Source organism: Ictidomys tridecemlineatus, chromosome 8, assembly GCF_052094955.1.
Source record: "Ictidomys tridecemlineatus isolate mIctTri1 chromosome 8, mIctTri1.hap1, whole genome shotgun sequence".
Classification (NCBI taxonomy): domain Eukaryota; kingdom Metazoa; phylum Chordata; class Mammalia; order Rodentia; family Sciuridae; genus Ictidomys; species Ictidomys tridecemlineatus.
Window position 1 is genome coordinate 29,797,435 of NC_135484.1, and position 21,291 is coordinate 29,818,725.

Genomic DNA, 21,291 nt, shown 5'->3' on the forward strand with positions numbered 1-21,291 from the left:
GATGAATGGATAAAGAAATTGTGGTATGGAATGGAATTGTGGTATGGAACCCAATGGAATGTTACTTGGCCTTAAAGAAGAATGAAATGATGGCATTTGCCAGTAAGTGGATGGAGTTGGAGAATATCATGCTAAGCGAAATAAGCCAATCCCCCAAAGCCAAAGGCCTGAATGTCTTCTCTGATATGCAGATGCTAATTCACAATAAGGGGACTGGCAGTGCTAGGGAAGAATAGAGTTACTTTGGATTAGGTAGAGGGAAGAGTAAAGGGAGGGGAGGAGTATGGAGGTTGGAAGGATAGAATGAATGTGACACTTTTAGCTTATGTACATATGTGACTACAAGACTGGTGTGATTCTACATCATGTACAACCAGAAGAATGAGAAATTATGTTCCATTTATGTATGATGTGCAAAATGCATTCTACTGTCATGTAAAACTAATTAGAACAAATTTTAAAAATCAAAAATAAAATAAATTTATAAATATCAAGGAGTGGTATAGCTAGGTCATATGGTAGTTTCATGCCTAGTCTTTGAGGCACCTCCATACTGATTTCCACAATGACTAACAATTCTGTCAACAATATATAAATGTTCCTTTCCCCCACAACCTTTCGAGCATTTATTATTATTTCATACTCTTAATGACTGAAGTAATGGCTTTCATGCTATATAGGCTCTGAGGCTTTAGATAATTTTTCAGGTATTCAGAGTCCTCACCTGTAAAATAGGAATAAGAAGGTAGTTTGTGGGGATCTTCTGAGATCATGGACGCGGGACAACACATACTAGTTCTCTTCTTCCACGACAGTGTGTGATATAATTATACTAACCCACAACAGAGAACACTCATAAGCTCATTACACTAGGTGCTGTGATATATATCTTACTCACTTAAGCAATCAAAGATCATTTGAAGGAAAGGGATAGGAAGACCCTTAATTCTCGCTTGTCTCTGGCCCTTTCTGCTTTTTCTGTCTGCTTCCCCATCTTTTGGCTTTAGGTTTCCTGTTCTCATCCTTTTTCCCTTTGGGCCTGAGATTCCCTGTTCTCAGTCTCAAGTGGGTCCTGTTTCCCATGTATTTTGTTTTTTAAATATTCATTTTTTTAGTATTTAGGTGGATACAATATCTTTATTTTTTGTTGTTGTTGTTTTTATGTGGTGTTGGGGATCGAACCCAGCGCCCCGCACATGCCAGGCGAGCGCACTACCACTTGAGCCACATCCCCAGCCCTCCCATGTATTTTGGGCACTCCACTAAAATGCCCCGCTTACCTTGCACTTCATAGACCAATGGACCTTTTTCTAAAATAGGATAGAGTGGGGCTGGGGATGTGGCTCAAGCAGTAGCGCGCTCGCCTGACATGCGTGCGGCCCGGGTTCGATCCTCAGCACCACATACCAACAAAGATGTTGTGTCCGCCGAGAACTAAACAATAAAAAACATTAAAAATTCTCTCTCTCTCTCTCTCCTCTCTCACTCTCTCTTTAAAAAAAAAAAATAGGATAGAGTGTAATAAAGATGCCTAGTTTTTATTTAAAATGGGGGAATTAGGAGGAAAAAGCCAAGCAATTGCTACTTATTACTTTCACCATGGTTTTATTTCTTTTTTTGTTTTTGTTTTTTTTGTTATTATTTTGATATTGGGAATTGAACCCAGGTGCTTTACCACTGAGCTACATACATCCCCAGTCCTTTTGATTTTTTATTTTGAGATAGGGTCTCACTAAGTTGCTGAGGTTGGCCTCAAACTTGTGATACTCCTGCCTCAGCTTTCCTAATTGTTGGGAATATAGGTGTGCACCATTATGCCCAGACACCTTGTGGTTCTTTTTTTTTTTTTTTTTTGTACCTTGGAGTGAACTCAGGGGCACTTAACCACTGAGCCACATCCCCAGCCCTTTTTTACATTTTATTTAGAGTCAGGGTCTCACCAAATTGCTTAGGGTCTGGGTTTGAACTGGCAACCCTCAGTCTCCCAAGACACTGGATTACAGGCATGTGCTACCACTACCAGCTCCACCGTGTTCTTTTAAAATAATATTTTAATGCAAAAAAAAAAAAAAAGAAGAGAAGAACTCAATCTCAGAAAAAGGAAAATCCTTTAAATTGAGTAATTTACCTTTATGAAAAACTCTCTAAGTGGTTTTAATTTCCTTCATTTTCTTTCAGTCTGAAAAAATTGTGGCTGCCTCTGCTTTTTTGTTGTTGTTCCTTCTCTTCCTCTTCCTTTTTCTCCTTTTCCTCTTCTTTTTCTTTCTCTCCTCTCTTATCACAATGTAACCTCTTTGCACTCAACTTTTTTTAAAAGCCTGCTTAGGAGTTAAAAAAATAACGCGGTGGATCATAGTTCAAGGTGTTACAACTCTTTGTTAAATATGTCTATCTACTCATTGGCTCAAATAACACAGGTATTTTATAGGCTTGTAGAAGTCAAAATTTTGAAGGCTGGATAGGATTGGGTTGACTTGTTAACTTCAAAGATGCCCATAAAGACCCAGCATCTCTCCTTTCCTTGTTCTAACTGCCGTTTCTGGTACCAGCAGAAGGCCTTCTTTCAAGGGACCTTTCGAGAACATTAAGAATTGACCATTTTATAATTGGCCAGAGTCCCAACTTTCCAAGACTTTCAGTCACCATACAATGATTGAGATCCAGTATGAAATCCTCAACAAAGCATAAGGGAAAGCAAGAGGGAATCCTCTTTTCTTTATTATCAACCGTGAATTTTAAAACTCACAAAAAAATGCTTATTATTTAGATTGCAAATGCTACTTTAACAAGGGAAGCAGAATAAATTGTTGGAATATTTGTGTGCATTTTATCCCTAATTTTGTAGGAGACCTAAAGAATAGGAGTTGTTTGCCCTCCTTTTACCTCCTGAGAAACCAGATTCAGACTCTGTGTTCTATCACTTCAGGATTTCTTTTTATTACAGCACCAAAAACAGAAGAAGGAAAGCACTCAGAATAAGTGAATCTTCACCACCAACCCTCAGGCTCAGCTTTTGTCCTTGGAGTAAACCCCATGGAGAAAGGCTGACGCTATGATTGGAGAAGCCAGAACTGAGCAGAAAGGATTCAGTGAAGGTGAGTTTCCTTGTCTGAGGGAGTACCGGTAGCTTGGGGCCCATGAAGACATAAAACCTCTCTTATGAGGTGGCTTTTTTTTTTTAATTTTTATTGTTGGTTGTTCAAAATATTACATAGTTCTTGATATATCATATTTCACACTTTGATTCAAGTGGGTTATGAACTCCCATTTTTACCCCGTATACAGATTGCAGAATCACATCGGTTACACAACCATTTACATATTGCCATACTAGTGTCTGTTGTATTCTGCTGCCTTTCCTATCCTCTACTATCCCCCCTCCCCTCCCCTCTCCTCCCCTCTTCTCTCTCTACCCCATCTACTGTAATTCATTTCTCCCCCTTGTATTTTTTTTCCCTTTCCATGAGGTGGCTCTTAAATGTAGAAGAATGAAATACTCATCTCAAGGGAAGTATCTTGCTTCCTTTCTTGGTATTTCCTCCCATGTGGGGAGACTGCCTATGAGTCAAGAGTCAAGCACCCCATCTTTCTCCACCCATCGCTATCAGAACTCCCAGAGGAGGAGCAACCACTGTTTTGAAGGAACTAGACTGACACATCCTATGTCACCTCCCATTTTCCCTGCTCTACTCTTGGTTTTCCAGGCTCTGCCCCTGTTGGAAGAGGATGTAGCTGCCCACAGCAGTCCTGGGTAGGTGGGTGAGCCTGTCTAACTCTGATATCTAATATTAGCCAAATATTTGGCAACCCTCCCAGCATAGCCTTATCAATATCAAAGTGACATGTGGTCCCCATCTGCACTTTTCACACACTTCTTTCTCAATTGGTCCTGAATTCCAGCAGAGGAGAAAAGGGAGACAACGACAGATACCAAGACTAAGGATCATGGCTTGGGACACTGAGGTAACAGATCCTCCCACCCTCTTTGAACAAATCATCCAAGCATTCATTCATGTATTTGACAAATATGCTTTGACTGCCCACAGTGTGCAGGTCATTGCACTTGGAGGTAGAAATAAGGTAAAAAGTTGTCTCAACTATGGTAATGAAATGGATCCAACTAGATGCCTTTTCTACATATGTGACATTATGTACCTCAGATTCTTAATGACACCCCAAAACATGACTGATTTATTTGATCTACCATCTTTCTCACATGTAACTACCATAGATCAATTTTTATAACTTGCTAATAATTTAAATTTACTTTGAAAGGATAGCGCAAGTGGATGGCCCATCCACTTCAACCTTCTTATGGTCTGGGCCCCACTCCACCAGGATTGGAAGGAAAAAAAAATTCCCTTAAAGTATAGGACAATTTAAAAACTGATTTTTTTTTCACCAAGTGACTCTATTACATGGGGGGTAATCCCAACCTCAGGTAAATTTGGTTCAGAATGAGGAATGTAGAATACTTATAAATAGTTAAAATGCAACTCCCTGTTCTTTCCATATAAATATTTTTAGTTATTGCAAAGAAAAAGGTTTTTTAATGGTTTCAGTGGCTCTTAGATTTAAAGTAATCTCTTAATAGTTGAATGGCCAAAATGCCATACTTATGTCTTTATTTGACAAAATAAAATTGACAACAAAAAACTTATCTTCCTCAATTCATTTGAAGAGTAAAAAACTGTAGTGGCTCTAACTTGCTCATTTTAAAAACTCCAAGGAAAAAGTTTTTGAACCTAGGTTATTATTATTCTCATTTTTAATTCTTATCTAAGACTAGACCAAATGCCAAAAACATTTAAAAATTGCCCATTTTCTTCTCACTTACCATAATGTCTGCCAAATCTAAAAGTGAAATTCAAGAAATAGCTTTAGTTAAGTAGAAGACTTTTTAAATATGTGTTAGAAAAAAAGACATGTTACTGTTCCAATTTTTACCATGTACTAATCACAGAAAGTTGGATTTAATTTGCATAATAGCTATTGCAAAACTCATTCCTTGGCAGTGGCTCTGGCTCTGTGCAAAGTCGTGCAGTAGGCAAATTCTCTTTTGGCCCATCCACTTCAACCTTCTTATGGTCTGGGCCCCACTCCACCAGCTACTTCATTATGGTCTATTTCCCTACTAGAAAATTCCAAATTTAGGGTTGGTGGCTCTCCCCAAGTAAATTTTAATTTTAAGGAAATTCAAGTAAGAAATGCAAGAGAAAAAAATGAGATGTAAAAGCTTCTATTTGATTTTGCATGTATGCCTGAATTATGATGTCACCGCGTGCTATCATTATTGGTTCACATGTCTGACTTAGGCAGCACAGACTCCATCTCATTTACATCTGTATTAGTCAGCTTTTCAATGCTGTAACAAATACCTGAGAAAAACAATTTAGAGAAAGAAAGATTTATTTTGGCTCACAGTTTCAGAGGTTTCAATGTTTGGTACATTGGTTTCATTGCTTTGTGCCTGAGGTAAGGCAGAACAGCATGGTGGAAGGGCATGGTAGAGGAAAGCTGTGCACCTCATGGCAACCAGGATGCAGAGAGAAGAGAATGAGGAAAAGGGGCCAGGGACAAGAAATACACTTCCAGGGTTTGTCCCCAGTGGACCAACTTCCTCTAACTATACCCCATCTCCTATGGTTTTTACCACCTCCCAAAGTGCATTCTGTTATCAATGGATTAATCCATTGATGAGGTCAGAATCCTCATGATTGAATCACTGCAAGAGCCCAACTTCTGAACATTGTTGCATTGAGAACGAAGCCTTTAACACATAAGCCTTGAGGGACACTCCAGATCTAAACGTTAATATTTGAATCCCTCATTCACTCCCAACTCAGGCCACGGGACAGTTGGTGATAAATTAATTTTTGATGAATTAATAGAGAATGTTTATTATTAACATGTCAGTACTTGGACAACATAGGTGCTACCTATGTTCATCTAAGTAGCTACCTCTTATTTCTCTTTCATCTTTTTTCAAAAGGTACATTTGAAATCAGATCTAAGAAAGAAGAATGGAATGATAAATTTGATAAAATGAAAGCAGAAAGCAACAACTTTATTTTTCCTCTTCAATGACCTTTCAAATCTGAAGATGAGTTATTTCTCTGTCTGTTAGAATCTAAGGCGGGCCTCAAGAATCTTTTAATTCTAAAGCTACAGAAAAGACCTCCATATGGTCACATTCATTTATAGTGAGATTTATTTAAATAATTGAAATATCTAGTTCTACGTAAAGTAAAAAACTCCAAACCTATTTTAAATTAAGTTTTTGGCCTCACCCAGCTCAGGCCTCCTTTGGACTAGAAACTAGCCATGGAAAAGAGAGGACTGGTCTATTTTTTTTTTTTTTCTTCTTATTTCCTTGAGTCTCTCCACACAACCACCTGCTCTGGGGCTGTAATTGGGAGTGGGTTATGGAGGCTCCAAGATGACTTTTTTGAGTGCCCTTGGCAGCTCTTCGGAAGCTCCTATGAACCGTCTCCTGCACAGTTCTACCAGCAGATGGTGCACTCTCTAGCTGCACCCAACAACAACACTCACCTTAAGCACCTGCACCAGTGGGGTTCCCTTGCTCTGATGCTGATGAGACCCCTTTACTCACTGCTCTCCTGTGTTGAGTTCCTTCCAGAAGGATCCAGTTGCCATCTATTTATAGCTCCCTTGGTTCATGGTATGATCAAGCATCCTTGAGCCTCCCGCTCCTGCCCCACCACAGCCCTCCTTCCTTGCTCTGTGGCTTCAGCTTCACCTTTTGATTGCGCAGCTGTGGGTCAAACACATTATCAAACTCTAACAACAGTCTTTCTAAGCGCCTCTAAGCCTTGTCACTGGGCCTCAGGTGAAGGAAAGCATCCTTCCGGTAGCCGTGTGTCTGGGGATGGGGGGAGGGGGAAGGTCTCAGCTTGCCAGCAATTGTTTCATAAGAACACCCTCCTCAATCTCAACCTCTTACATCCTTTGTGGATGGTAGGATGAGGAAAGGGTGTCATGAAAACAGGTCTGTAGTGGGTAAAGGGAGTTTGCCACTAGAGGGCTTACACTGCCCAGAGTGATGCTTTTGGTCCTCTCTTTTGCTAGTGCTACTTAGGAGGCTCAGCACCTCACTTGGAAATATGGGAATATTTGCCACCTATTCTTTTTTTTTTTTTTTTTAAGATCAGCATTTATGGAGTTGGGATTTAGCTCAGTGGCAGAGGGCTTGCCTAGCATGCACAAGGCCCTGGGTTTGGTCCTCAGCCCTGGAAAATTAAAAAAAAAAAAAAAAAAAAAAAGCTAAAAAAAGATCTGCATTTACTTTTTGTGCTGGGATGCTGAACCACTGAGATATATCCATAGTCTTTTTTTTTTTAAATATCTTTTAGTTGCCAATGGATTTTTACATTGTTTATTTATATGTGCGCTGAGATTCATACCCAGTTCCTCATGAATGCTAGGCAAGCACTCTGCCACTGAGCCACAACCCCAGTCCCCCACCTGTTCTTTTTGACTCAATCTTTTAAGGCAAAAATTTTTTAAAAAGTGAGGAAAAGTGTCCTCTTTTGCATCCTATTCAAACACAAAAGGCAGGGATTATGGTAGCCTATTGTTTCAAACCCAGGCTCTATTTTCAAATATTAGCCCTAAAGCTCAGGAATTAATGCCAAGAGTTAATAAATGGGATGCCATCAAATTAAAAAGCTTCTGCACAGAAAAGAATCAATTAAGAATGTGAAGAGAGAACCTACAAAATGGGAGAAAATCTTTTTGTTAGTTACTCTTCTGACAGAGGATTAACAACCAGAATATACAGAGACCTGATTTAACATCAAAAAGTAAATAACCTAATTAATAAATGAGCAAATGAGTTAAATGGACACAGCTTAAAAGAAGAAATACAAATGACCAACAAATATATGAAAAAAAAATGTTCAGACTGGAGTTGTGGCTCAGTAGTAGAGCACTTGCCTCAGATGAGTGAGGCACTGGGTTTAATTCTCAATATTGTGTATAAATAAAATGACTGAAATAAAGGTCTGTCCACATTGTCTATAAAAAAATGTTCAACGTCTTAAAAAATTAGGGGAATGCAAATCACAGTTACACTGAGATTTGATCTCACTCCATTCACAATGGCAGCCAACGAGAATACAAACAATACAAATGCTGGGGAAGATATGGAGAAAAACACATACTTTTACACTGTTGGTTGGATTATAAGTTAGTACAACTACTATGGAGATCAGTATGGAGGTTCCTTCAACGACTAAGAATGGAACAACCATACGATCCATATATACTCCTAAATATTTACCCTAAAGAATTTAAGTCATCAGACTATAGTGACACATGTATACACATGTTTATTGTACAATTCTCAATAGTCATATTATGGAACCCTTAGGTGTCCATCAACAGATGAACAGATTTCAAAAAAGTGGTATATGTACACAATGTAGTTTTATTTAACCATAAAGAATAACAAAATTGTCCTTTGCAGGAAAATGGATGGAACTAGAGAACATTAAATTAAGTGAAATAAGCCAAACTCAGGATTCAAAGGTATATGTTGTCTCTCATATGTGGGAGCTAGAGAGGAAAAAAGAAAAAGAAAGGTGTATGTGTGTGTGTGTGTGGGGGGGGTCTTTTGAACAAACAAAAGGACTGTGGGGAGGGAGTAGGAGAGGGAAAAGGGAAATACCAGGAAATGGCATTGGCCAAATTATATTGTTATATTGTATGCATTTTCAAAAATGTAACAACAAATCCCATCATCATATACAAACTATAATGCATCAATAAAAATACAGGTTAGGTTTCTAGGGAAGAAAATTGCATGAATATATGAGACAACTAAGGAAACAGAGAGGTGGAAACAACCATGACAGGCAATGGGTGGACTACAGATTTACTTCTGAACTACAGTGAAAAGATTGTGTAGTCCTGAATGAGAAGACAGGCTCCCTGGGCTGTCAGGAGAAGGCTGCAGTAGAGGTGGGCGCTTTTCACTGCGAGCCCCAGCGAGTCTCTAAACAGCCTTGGCAGGGACAAGAGCACAGGTGAGAGGGGGTTGTTTATTGGAAGGTTTTTACCGGAACAGCTGGTGGCTGCCTTCTCCTCTATTTTCTCCAATCCCACACTCACCAAACAAGTAGCCAGTAGTGTACTTATTCCTCAGGGTCACAGGGACCACTGAGATTTAATTTCTAAAGAAATACAGTGTCCTATCACACTGGGCTGAGGGCTCTAACAGTGGACACTGACATACCAGAGTAAAGCCCCAGCTTTGTTGTCAACAAAATTAGTCCGTATATTCCCTTTGGGTTTCCATCCAAAAGTAAAGCCCGTCATTCCATTGTATGTACACACACACACACACACACACACACACACACACACACACAGCCTGCCCATCTCAGGCAAGCTATGTTGGGGGAACAGGCCTACACAGGTGCATTGGAAACCAGGCCAATCACATATGTTGACCAGTCTAACCCTTCATGTAAACATCAGAAGGAACACCCAAGTATCACCAAAGGGATCCTGCAAACCAGAGGCTACAAGTGGTGGAAGTTGAGAGCAGAGAGTGCTTGGGGACTCACATGTGGTTGAGGGCCATGCTTGATCTGTGGAGTAGCTGAACACACAGTGGGGTAGGGCTCCAGTTGGAGTCTTTAAGTTCCTGTTGCTCTCTCTTTGCATGAAGTGAGCATGACTATGGTCTTGAACATGAGAAATAAACATTTGGGCTTTGGTCACTAAGATGGCTGAGCTCAGGTGCTGATTATCTCTGGGAAGTGCCAGCTGTCAGCATCTGGAGAATTTGAGGGTGTCTGCTACCATGAGAAGTTGAGTTGGGTACCAGTCCTCCACCTGGATGCAGAGGAGCCCTCTATCGAGTGGGAAAATTCAAGCTGTTCCCCTGGGAAGCGTGAGCCATCAGTTTTCAGCTAGCTTGTTGCCAGGTAACTAAGAACGATTTCCCAAAATTAGTGATCAAAGGGAAGGACTGGGAGGAATAAACAGAAAGACTGATTCCAGAGGAATCAAACTTTACCCAGAGAACCAAAGATAATTTTTTTAAAGCCTAGAAAAGATATCATGTGCACCACACTTCCACAATAACATCTGCCCTCCTACCCACTTTGGTGGTAGAAGGGTTGGATTGTCAAAGCAGAAGTAGTTGAATCATAGATCTCACCCAGCATCAAATTTCATGTACCACAGACAAGACCCAGTTACAGAGGTAGCATTTCTTTTGGGGACAGACCAGATGACTCTGCATTTTAAAAATATGTCTCTTTCTCTGTCATTAGGATGTGTTTTGTTTTTAGATTAAAAATTGTTTTCTGAACAGTGTGCATAGATTTATTGTTTTCAAAGAAAGATGTTTAATTTTGAGCTTTCTGTTCTTCAGCCCATCGTGCCATATAACTCCATAAATTCCAGGTGAATTTACAATAAACCATCTTGACCTATTACCTTCTTTTGTTTTGTTAAAATATAGCCTGAATATTTTTTTTCAGAAAAATAAATGGTAGAAAACCAGCATATATATCCCTGGATCCTGGCACAGATCTCCTAAAAAGCCCATATTTCCTGAGTATATGTTCATGGAGTGACTTTTGGAAAGCCCCTACAGATGGAAAGGGGCTGGTTTCAGGTGACTGTTTGATCAGAGTTGGAACTTTCAGCCCCATCTCACAAGAAATGAAAGGCTAAAGATTGACTGGACCACCAATGACAAAATGACATACTCAATCTCTCCTTTGTAATGAAGTCTCCATAAAAGTCCAAAAGAATGAGATTGCAGAGCTTCTGGGCTGTTGAACCCATGGAGGTGCTGGAGGGTGGTACACCCACAGAGAGCTCCATACCCGCCTTTCACATACCTTACACTGATTCTTCCATTAGACTGTTCCAGAGTTGTAACCTTTTAAAATTAACTGCAACAAGTAAATTATTTTTGAGTTCAGTGAGCTAGTCTAACAAGTATTGGAAACTGAGTAGGAACTTGTTGGAACTTCCATTTATAGCAGGCGATCAGAGTAGAGATCAGAGTAGAGATGTGGACTTGCAACAGGTATCTGAAGAGGGGGATGGGATTGTGGGACTGAGCCCTACATCTGTGGGGGCTGTACTAACTTCAGGAAGATACTCTCAGAATTGAATTGAATTGTAGGACACCTGGTTGATGTCCAGAAAGAATGGAAAAATTGCTCACTGTAGGAAAAAAAAAAAAAACACATTATCTGCTGTCAAAAGTAAAAATGCAGTAGAGTAAGAGATTAATGTAGGAAAAACAGTTAATTTTGTCCATTCATCTCTGCATGCCTGAAAAGTTCTTTATTTTGCCTTCATGTTGGTGTGGATTGTTATATATCTCCAGGATGTCTTAATTGATCATTTTGACACCTGGTGGCTGACTGACTTTCTGACAGATATCATTAACATATTTATAAGGAGGTCTGGTCAAGGTCAATCATTCCTTCTCTCCACATCTCAGTGGGAAGGAAGCCTTATTCCCGCTACTAACCTCAATTCTCAATTACCACTCTCTCTTTCATTATGGGTAAACTGCCTAGGTTCCTACCTATCTATGGCCAATTCTCTCCACTTATGTACCACTTCTTGTCCCTTTTTGTTTATGAAAGGTCATTGCTCTAGTTAGTATTCCCTTTCTCTCTGGAATCATTTCTTCTAGAAAACTAGTGCCAGGGACTCTTTTTCCCCAGCTGGTTTTGAAGAAGTGAACAGCCACATTTTGAGGATCCTATGACAAATATCTGAGGGTGGCCTCTAGGAGTTGATGGCAGCCTCTAATCAACAACCCCCAATATGCTGGGAATTTCCATCCTGTAGCTGCAGAGAAATCAATTGTGCCAAGTTTCGAAGCAGAATCTTTCTCATCCAAGCTGTCCCATTACATTGCAGCCAAGATGACACCTTGACCACAACTTTTTGAGTCCCTGAACAGAGGATGCAGCCAATAGAAGTGCTAAATTTGTGGTAATTTTTTATTTATTTTAATTTGTTACAGAGTACAACAGAATGCATTACAATTCATATTCCTCATATAGAGCACAAAGTGATTTATGGTAATTTGTTATGAAGCAATAGTTAGCTAATATATCTATATATTAATATATTGTGTGTGTGTGTGTATATATATATATATATATATATATATATATATATCCTCTCTATATTGTCCCTGGCACTATATATAAGGGATCAATCCAAAACCTAGTCAATGGGAGTTCTAGAAATAGAAAATAGAGATATAAAGAGAATGAAATAATAAATAAAAAATACCAATAATATTGCTAAAATATTTTTTTTAAATCTAGCCTTAGATTGAAAATGTTTAGAAAGATTAATTGATGGAGGGGGGAAAAGATTCATACTAAGATATAAAATTTCATAATAACATAAAATAGATTAAAAATTTTTTTGAGAAGTGAACAGCAAGAGGATATGATGTCTTCAAAAGGAATAAAAATCAGATGGCATCAAATTTCTTGTCCTATTATTGGATGCCTTTGGCTTTTTGAGGAAAGGTTATTGTTAATCTAGATTTATATACCAACCCACATCTTTACTCATACATGAAGACAAAGATATTCTCAGACATGAATAACTCAGAAATTTTTCTACCAATTACCCTTCAAAAATATTGGAGCAAATTTCAGCAAACGTTAAAATGAATTCAAAGAAGATAGAGATCAAGAAAGAGCTGATTAACCAGTTGTTACAGAACTGGGGCCTTCTGCAACCCCAAGGCAGCACAAAAATCTCTCCTCAAACCCTGATTCTTACAATCATTCCAGAAAGATTTTAGATATATTGCTTAGAGTAACAGGCATGAGTTTATTAGAAGGGATAGAAAAGAGTAAAGAGAATACTAAAGGGAGAGTGTCTGTGAGAGGAGAGGGATAGTACACCTCTTCTACCCTCCAGTTTTATTCAGGGGTCCAGGGAAATTTCCAGAGTCCCACCGAGGACTCTTAAGTCCTCACTATGCAGGACAACTGTAGGTTACTTTGGCCCATGCTGACTGATTTTAATTGAAACTTGTTCTTACAGATTTTATGGTTAGGGGCAATTATTCTTATCTCTCTAAATTCTGGTCTGTGTAAGGGTCACAAATGTCTCTACCTTCAGGGTAACTGCGTTCTTAGTGGCATTTTATGCCTGCGCTGTTCCTTAAGATAATAAATAGTTTGCTGAGGTTTGTAACATATCTTTTCGACTTAAGCCAGGCAGGACTGCAGGTAAATTTATTTTAAAATAGAAAGCATGTGAGGGTCCACACTATGGGCCCAACTTATAGAATTATTCCCTTAACCCCTTGCTCCCACCACTCACATCTGTCTCTACAATGATGAAGATTATGTAGCAGACATAGAAAGCAAAACCTGCCCAAGTTAAAACAAAAAATCAAGGAAGGTCAATGGATTCACTTGACAAATATCATTAAGAAGCTAAGTGACATTTGTGAAAAGGATAAGCATATGCTTGTGTGTGTGTGTGTGTGTGTGTGTGTGTGTGTGTGTGTGTGTGTGTGTGTGGTGCTGAGGGTCAAGCCCTTGTGCATGCAAGGCAGACACTGTGCCACCGAGCCATATTCCCAGCCCCAGGCATATGCTTTTCTTAGCAAAAAAAAAAAAAAAAAAAAAAATGGCAATTAGAAAGTAAAAGAAAAACAAACTTAGCTATAATGAAGTCAGGTTTTCAATATGAAACAATCTAAAATGTAGTATATAATTTTGAGCCAACTGATATAGTGTAAGGAGATTAATTATTTGACTTCTACACTTGGTCATATTCTTTCCGCTGGTATCACAATTTTTAGTGACATGAGAGTACATTTCTGTGTCTCATAGTGTAGGGAACAGACAGATGAGGATGGTGGGAACATGAGGTTAACAGAATAATTCTATAAAATGGGCCCATTATGCTGACCCCTACATGCTTTTTTTTGTTTTGTTTTTTTCCAAGAAGCAATTTACCTGCAGCCCTGCCTGGCCACAGTGGACAGGATAAGTCACATTCCTCTGTAAACCACCTGTTAACTGCAGGAGAAATGCAGGCCAAGATAATGTCAATGGGAGGAACCCAGGAGACTTCTGTGACCAGATCCTGGAACTCTGGAAGATAAAGGTAGTTCCTCTTAACCACAAAATCTGTAAGAATGTATAGTTTAGAATCCAATTAGAACCAGTCAGCATGGGCCAAGGTGACCTAAGGTTGTCATGGCAGTGGGTACTTGAAAGTTTGATGTCTTCTTGCTTCAAAATTCAAGAGTTAGACCTGGCAGGACTCTCTGGAAACTCTTCTAGGATCCCCAATAAAACTGAAGTGCAGGAGAGGCACATTGTCTCTCTCCTCTGGGAGAGTATCCCCTTTCCCTTTTGTTATCTCTTCAATAAACTTAATCCTATTACTCCGAGGAACATGTCTGAAATCTGAAATCTTTCTCACTTGATTACAAGAATTAGGGTTTGAAGGGAGAGTTTCACCTTGCCTCAGTTTCGGAAGACCCCAGCTGTGTAACAACTGTGTTGTTTAATTTAATTCTACAGTGAATAATATACTCATAATCAAGCTATTATAAATGCTACATGGTGAATACTAGTTTTTAAATTTTTAAATACTAGTTTTTAATTTATAGGCCAAATGAAAATCAGGATTGGGTCCTTGTTCCTACCGTGTTGAAGATTAGACACTGAAGAAATGCTGAGGCAGGGGCGAAAAGTTTTATTTAAAGGATAGAAGAGAGAGAGAGAGAGAGAGTCCTCTGGAAAGGAGAGGGTCCAGAGCTGGTGCCTGAGGGAGTAGGGATGTCCTGCTCCTGTATAGATTTTAGGTTTTCTTTCTTCTCATACCACCCCCACCCCCCCACCCACCCCCCTCCTATCTTGTCTGTGTGACCAAAAGTAACCAAAATGGCAGGAAAGCAGCCATCTATGGGGTGGATTGCTTGTGTTGGAAAATGTGATCCTTCCCCTCCTCTGGAAGCTGCTAGCAACCAGGTGAAGGGTTGTGCTATCTACCCATTTCCTTTTCTTTGATAACCTGTCTTTTGCCCCTGTCTCACAGGCATGAATGAGTCAATTAGATTTGGAGAAACAGACTCCAATAAAATTGATAATGTAAAAATAAGTTTACTTACAGATGTTGGAGGCAGAAAAGAGTTAAAAATGGCTGCAAGGAATTGGCAGGAGAGAGGAGGACGGTAACTTTGTGTAGGTAAAGGAGCCAGTGGGAACCAAATCTAGTCTGTAATCTGCACACCATCCCTGGCATAAGACGTCTTGGGGCCTCTTTTTCTAATTTCCATAAGGACTGGGTGGGGAGAGAGGGGCTGCCTCTGTGGGTGAACCAAGAATCCAATCCACAGAGATTCTGCCTTCTCCCCTCACCCAAATGCTCAAGGTGACAAGGTATTGTAAGTGTGTTGAGGGGAGTGTTGCTTCTCTAGGGGTGGGAATCACAAAGGCCCCATTCCCCTCTTCAGTTCTGGAATGGAGCTCTTCAAAACCTCCCATTCCTACAGTGGCTGAGGTCTTTTCAACCCTGCACTCCCTCCATTCTCGCTCCCTCTTAGGCAGAGTAATTTCCCCTCCATCAGCCCAGGCCTAGTCAAAACAAAAGCCAGGAGGAGGGGTATCTTCTCGGTGCTTGGCAACCGCTACTTCCTGCAGTGCCACACAAAGGCACCCCGTGGCAGGCTGGGAACACAAAGGCCTGGCTATCTTCTAGGTTGGGGGAGGTAAACACACTGGGGCAGCTAGACTGAGAAGCAAACTGATACATTCCAAGAATAATTTTAGATCATTCTCTTCTTCTTCTCCTTCTCATCTCTTGAGCAGTTGTGAGTCTCTGAAAAGAAAATCCTGAAATTTCTACCTGGATGCGGTCCAAGAGAGCCAAGTCTGGGCTTCCCTGGATGTTAGCTCTACCACGGTCACTTGGCAGTAGGTGAGGAATCTTCCCCAGAAGTCCTGAGGCCTAGGCAGGAGAGCCCAGCCCCGCAATCCCCCCCACCCCCGCAATCCCCCGTGGGAGCGGCAGCTCCTCATCTCACTGTGCATCTCTGTCTTGGAATTTTCTTAACCTGATGAAGTCCTTAGTGAGTTTTAGGAAGCAGGATTTGCTTTAAAGGCATGAGAAGAAAAAGAAAAAAATTGTAGCAAAAATAAATCTGGTCCCCCTGATGGAGACTCTTGTCCTAAAGTTCTGAGGCATTCAGGGGCAGAGTCTGAAGAAAGGTTTCTCTATGCAAAGAGTCTGTGGAAGTTGTCAGAATCAAAATGGAGTCACCTGTGTCAAGCCAAATGGAACGAATGAAGAAATAAATAAATAAATAAAGCTGTACAGTTATGAAGGAAGGGACCTCATTCACACATATGCTTAAATAACCAGAGCTAGTACAAAAGACTGTCAGAATCACAGTCTCCCACGGAAAAACTTACAAGAACATCTGCCCAGCAACGTTCTGTTCAACCACGGACTCACAATACCCTTGATATCGACCTGTAACCAAGAATCATTATTTCAAAATGAATTGGTAAACCCTCCTCATTTCACCTTTACATGCACTTGTCTTCTTCTATTTCCCTGAATATGCTCAAAGCTTACTGTGACATCATCTTCCCATTGCATTGCAATGTTTATACCTGAAAACCTTTATTAGTCTTTGGGGAATCTCTCTCTGTTAACTTAAGTAGACAAATCCACAAAATCTAGATTTTTGAAGCTGTGACCCCCAGGACCTCAGAAAATGGCCATATTAGAAAAAGCATCTGCCGCAGTCTGGCTGGGCACACAATCACCAGCCACTCACAGCTTTGTAGATTCAAACAGCAATTCTTTATTCCCAAACTTACACCAGCCCTCTACAAACACGTTCTGGGAAAAATCACGTTTTTCTGCAAAATTCACGTACTCCACCAAGCTTTGAATCCCAAATACTTTCTGAATTCCACAAGAACTCAAAGGGAACTCAGGCAGCAGGACACGCCCTATTCCCAGCAGAAATGACCTTAAACCTGGAACTGCCCTAAACCCAGATTGTCCTAAACCGGGAAAGCCCTAAACCCAAGGAGTGGGATACTCCCTAAAACTTGATCCGCCCTAATCCAGTAGGATCCTCCTTAAACCCGGATCCACCCTGGTCCTTGAGCAGGGTCACCTTTCTCAAACATACATGCAATGTCACTTCAAATGTCCATTTCCACGAGTCCTTCTTCTAAGCAACATGGGGTATGCTGGCAAGGAAATTTCAATGCCGCATTCCTACTTGGCAATGGCTCTCAGCAAGCATCCCTAAAGGTGGACAGTTATTAGTTAAGAATTGGTGGAGTATGAATTCCTAATCCAAAATGACTGGTGTTCTTAAAGAAGAAATTTGGAGAGGGTCACACACAGGGAGAACACCCTTTGCTGCCATGAGACAAGGAACCACCAGAAGTTAGGACAGAGGTCTGGAATAGAACCTTCTAGAAGTGTGATTTTCCTGACACCTTGAGCTTCAATTCATAGCCTCAGCAAGGTGAGACACTAAATGTATGCTATTGAAGCTACTCATTCATAGTACTTTGTTTTAGTACCCTAGGAAATGAACACATCTTGGCTATTTCATTTGTTGACACCATTTCTGGGCTTGGATATCTTTCACTGAGGCACTCAATATTCCCACTCCCAGCCCAAGACCTTCGGTGGCTCATTTTCTGATTGATTTCTGCCAGGGGCTTTCCCCACCACCAATCCCAGGAGCTTAGTCTAGAATTCAGGTAGCAGGGCCATGCTGGAATACAGTGGGGCTGCCCTGGTGTTCCTGGAGAAAGGTTATTTTTGAGAAAAAATTCAGAATCTGAGACAGTGACCTTAAAGATGACCATCTGTGTTGTTCCTTGCTATGAATTCTCCTGAGGTATATAGCAAATTGCTTTCATAAACCCTAGGAAGGTTGTCTTTGTGTTCTTTCTGACATTTTTATTAATATCTCACCTTGTGTTTGCCCAGGAGTTTTGAAGCATTTTATAGGTCTTTTAAAAAGTATTATCTCAAAACCCACTGATTTTCCCCAAATCAACAGTAACTCATGAAAGTTCTCACTCAGCCTTGCTGATCAATTCTCCAAAAATCTTTGTCAAAAGAATCAATGGCATTCAACTTTATGGGTTGCAATCAAATCGCAGATTGCTCAAGAATTCAAATACAGCCAATCATGGCACTTCAAAGCCCTCTGTCTCTTCCCCAAATCCTCAAAGCTCCATTGGTACAGAGGTCGCTCCTGACTCTTTACCTCCATGTCCCTCAAAATTCATGTACTTCCTGAAACTTCAGATGGTAACCTTATTTGGAAATAGGACCAATAAAGGTACAATTAGGGTTTTAGTGTGGGGCCTACTCCAGTGTGACTGGAGTACTTATGAGAAGAAGAGGAAGGACAGGAGACAGACAGAGATGTACAGGGGAAAAGCCAAGTGACGATATTCAGGCAGAGATTGAAGAAAAGTGTCTAAAAGCCAAGGAATGCCAGGGCTTGCTGGCAATCCTCAGAAGCTAGAAGAGGTGAGGAAGAATTCTTCTTAGGAGTTTTCAGAGAGAATAGGGCCCTGCTAACACCTTGACTTTAGATTCCAACTTCCAGACTGCAAGAGAATAAATTTCTATTGTTTTAAGCCACCCAGTTTGTGGACTTTTTTTTTTCTAGGAAACGCCCACAAACCACAAGCACTGGCCGCTCTGTCCTCTGTCTTTTAGATCATCCAGAACAATCCATTCATCTGGACTTGAGAAAAACAAAAGAAGAAGGAGGTTTGCTTCCTCAGTGCCAGATCACCACCACTCCTAGTCTGCTGTGTCACATGGGCATGTGCATACAGATGCACACGTGCGCCCGCGTGCACACACACACACTCCGAAGGGAAAAATGCTGCTCTTAGATGATTCTTTAGATTCCAATTTTTCTATCTCCAGATATAGTTGAACCCAACAAATATGGTATTGCTGTGCACACACAAAGAGCTTAATATTAAAAAATAAGCACACGCAGAACACTGCTTCAGTCACTTAAAAGAGCTATTATGGGTCTGTACATTTTATTCACCTGGGAGGGGCCATCACCCCTTCTCTGCAGGCACAGAGCCAAGTTAAGCATACAGGTGCTTTTCAGTTAACAGTTTTCCTTTGGCAGCCTTAAGCTTCTTCCCGGGTTCCTAGTGGAAAGTTTGATGTTGAAAACAAAGGCCACAGGACAAGAGAGAGAGGTGAAAGCAGCAGTCCCTCAGGCCACCCTGGAGCTCAGGACTGAAGCAGAGAAAGAGAGGAAACTGCTGCCGTCTCTCAGCCTTGGTCTTGAGCACAAAGCATTGTCTCCCCACAATTTAGCTGGGACTAGTTCCACCCTGTGCCAAATCTGCAGACAGGTTGACACAAAGAATGACTTACAGCAGCTGTCAGCTCAGCGACCCAGGGCTGGCCTCCTGCCCACCTCACTGACACCCATCCACTTGCCTATGCAGAAACCACCTCATCTCACTGCTGGGCTTCACCAGCAGTTCTCTAGGCACATCCTTGCCTCTCTGATTCTGGAATCCTTCTTCTCACAAAGAAAAGAACATTTTTCCTTTTTTTCATACTCAATCTCATCCTGACCTCAAAGTTCTCATTTTTTTGGTTTGCAGATCTGCCCCTGCTGGGGATGGAAATTTGTTTGCTTTATGAAGCTGCATCCCCAGTCTAGTGGGGGCTGGCCTTCTTGGCACCACTAGACAATGATAAGACATGGTAGACCAGCATGGCATCGTTCCCAGGGGAGTGACTCGGCCTGGTATTACACCACCTGTGAGCCATCAGCAGATCACCTCTGATTGAGCTTGGCCAAATCTAGTCCAGTGCTTTCTCTTTTTTAGAGTAGACTATACTTTTCAGAGCAATTTTATGTTCACAGGAAAATTGAGCAGAGAGCATAAAGATTTCCCATATTTCCTCAAACTCCATCTCCCCCACTATCAACATCCTCCACCAGAGTGGGACATTTGTTATAGCTGGTGAATCTACACTGACACACTTTTAGGGTCACTTTCAGAGTTTTATTTTCTGTGGGCTTGGGCAAATGTATAAAGACATACCCCCACTATTATAGTGTTATGCCGCAGTCTGGCTGGGCACAAGATCACAAGCCACTCACAGCTTTGTAGATTCAAACAGCAATTATTATTTTTTTTTTTAAAGAGAGAGTGAGAGAGGAGAGAGAGAGATAGGGAGAATTTTTAATATTTATTTTTTAGTTCGCGGCGGACACAACATCTTTGTTGGTATGTGGTGCTGAGGATCGAACCCGGGCCGCACGCATGCCAGGCGAGCGCGAATACCGCTTGAGCCACATCCCCAGCCCTCAAACAGCAATTATTTATTCCCGAACTCACACCGGCCCTCTACAAACACGTTCTGGGGAAATCCAAGTTCTGCCCGCAAAATTCATGTACTCTACCAGGCTTTGAATCCCAAATACTTTCTGAATTCCACGAGAACTCAACGGGAACTCAGGCAGCAGGATATGCCCTATTCCCAGCAGGAATAACCTTAAACCTGGAACTGCCCTAAACCCAGATTGTCCTAAACCGGGAAAGCCCTAAACTCAAGGAGCGGGATACTCCCTAAAACCTGATCCACCCTAATCCAGTAGGATCCTCCTTAAACCCGGATCCACCTTGGTCCTTGAGCAGGGTCACCTTTCTCAAACATACATACAATGTCACTTCAAATGTCCATTTCCACGAGTCCTTCCTCTAAGCAACATGGGGTATGCTGGCAAGGAAATTTCGATGCTGCATTCCTACTTGGCAATGGCTCTCAGCAGTGTTATGGATAACAGTTTCACTCTCCTAAAAATCCTCTGTGCTCCCTCCTTCCCCACTAAGCCTGGGCAACCACCAATTCTTTATTGTCTCCAAAATTCTTTATTGTCTCCTGTTTTAGGATGTCATATAATTGAAATCATGCCATACGTAGCTTTTCAGATTGCCTTTTTCACTGCGTAATACATTTTCAAGTTTTCTCAGTGTCTTCTCATAGACTAAACTCCAGCTGCTTTTGCATGATTTTTTTCAATTGAGAAATGCAGGTTGGGCCTGCCTGTTCCTCCTGCCAACCACAGGTCTCAAGTTCAACTCAAGATAGGTCTCCATCCTCCCATCTAATATCGATCTAATTTAGAAAAAGAATCCAGTAATGAGAATACTGGATATGTTTATACATTGATGTGTTTATTTGAGCCTAAAATGGAGC

General features: G+C 40.9%; 1 long non-coding RNA gene across 1 annotated transcript; it reads left to right on the forward strand.

The window, feature by feature from the left end:
- The first annotated feature begins 2,428 nt into the window (after positions 1 to 2,428).
- LOC144365853 (uncharacterized) lies at positions 2,429 to 8,021 on the forward strand. The gene is made up of 2 exons (XR_013424584.1): positions 2,429 to 3,095; positions 5,993 to 8,021. It is a non-coding gene; the product is annotated as an uncharacterized LOC144365853 (long non-coding RNA).
- The last annotated feature ends 13,270 nt before the right edge of the window (positions 8,022 to 21,291 follow it).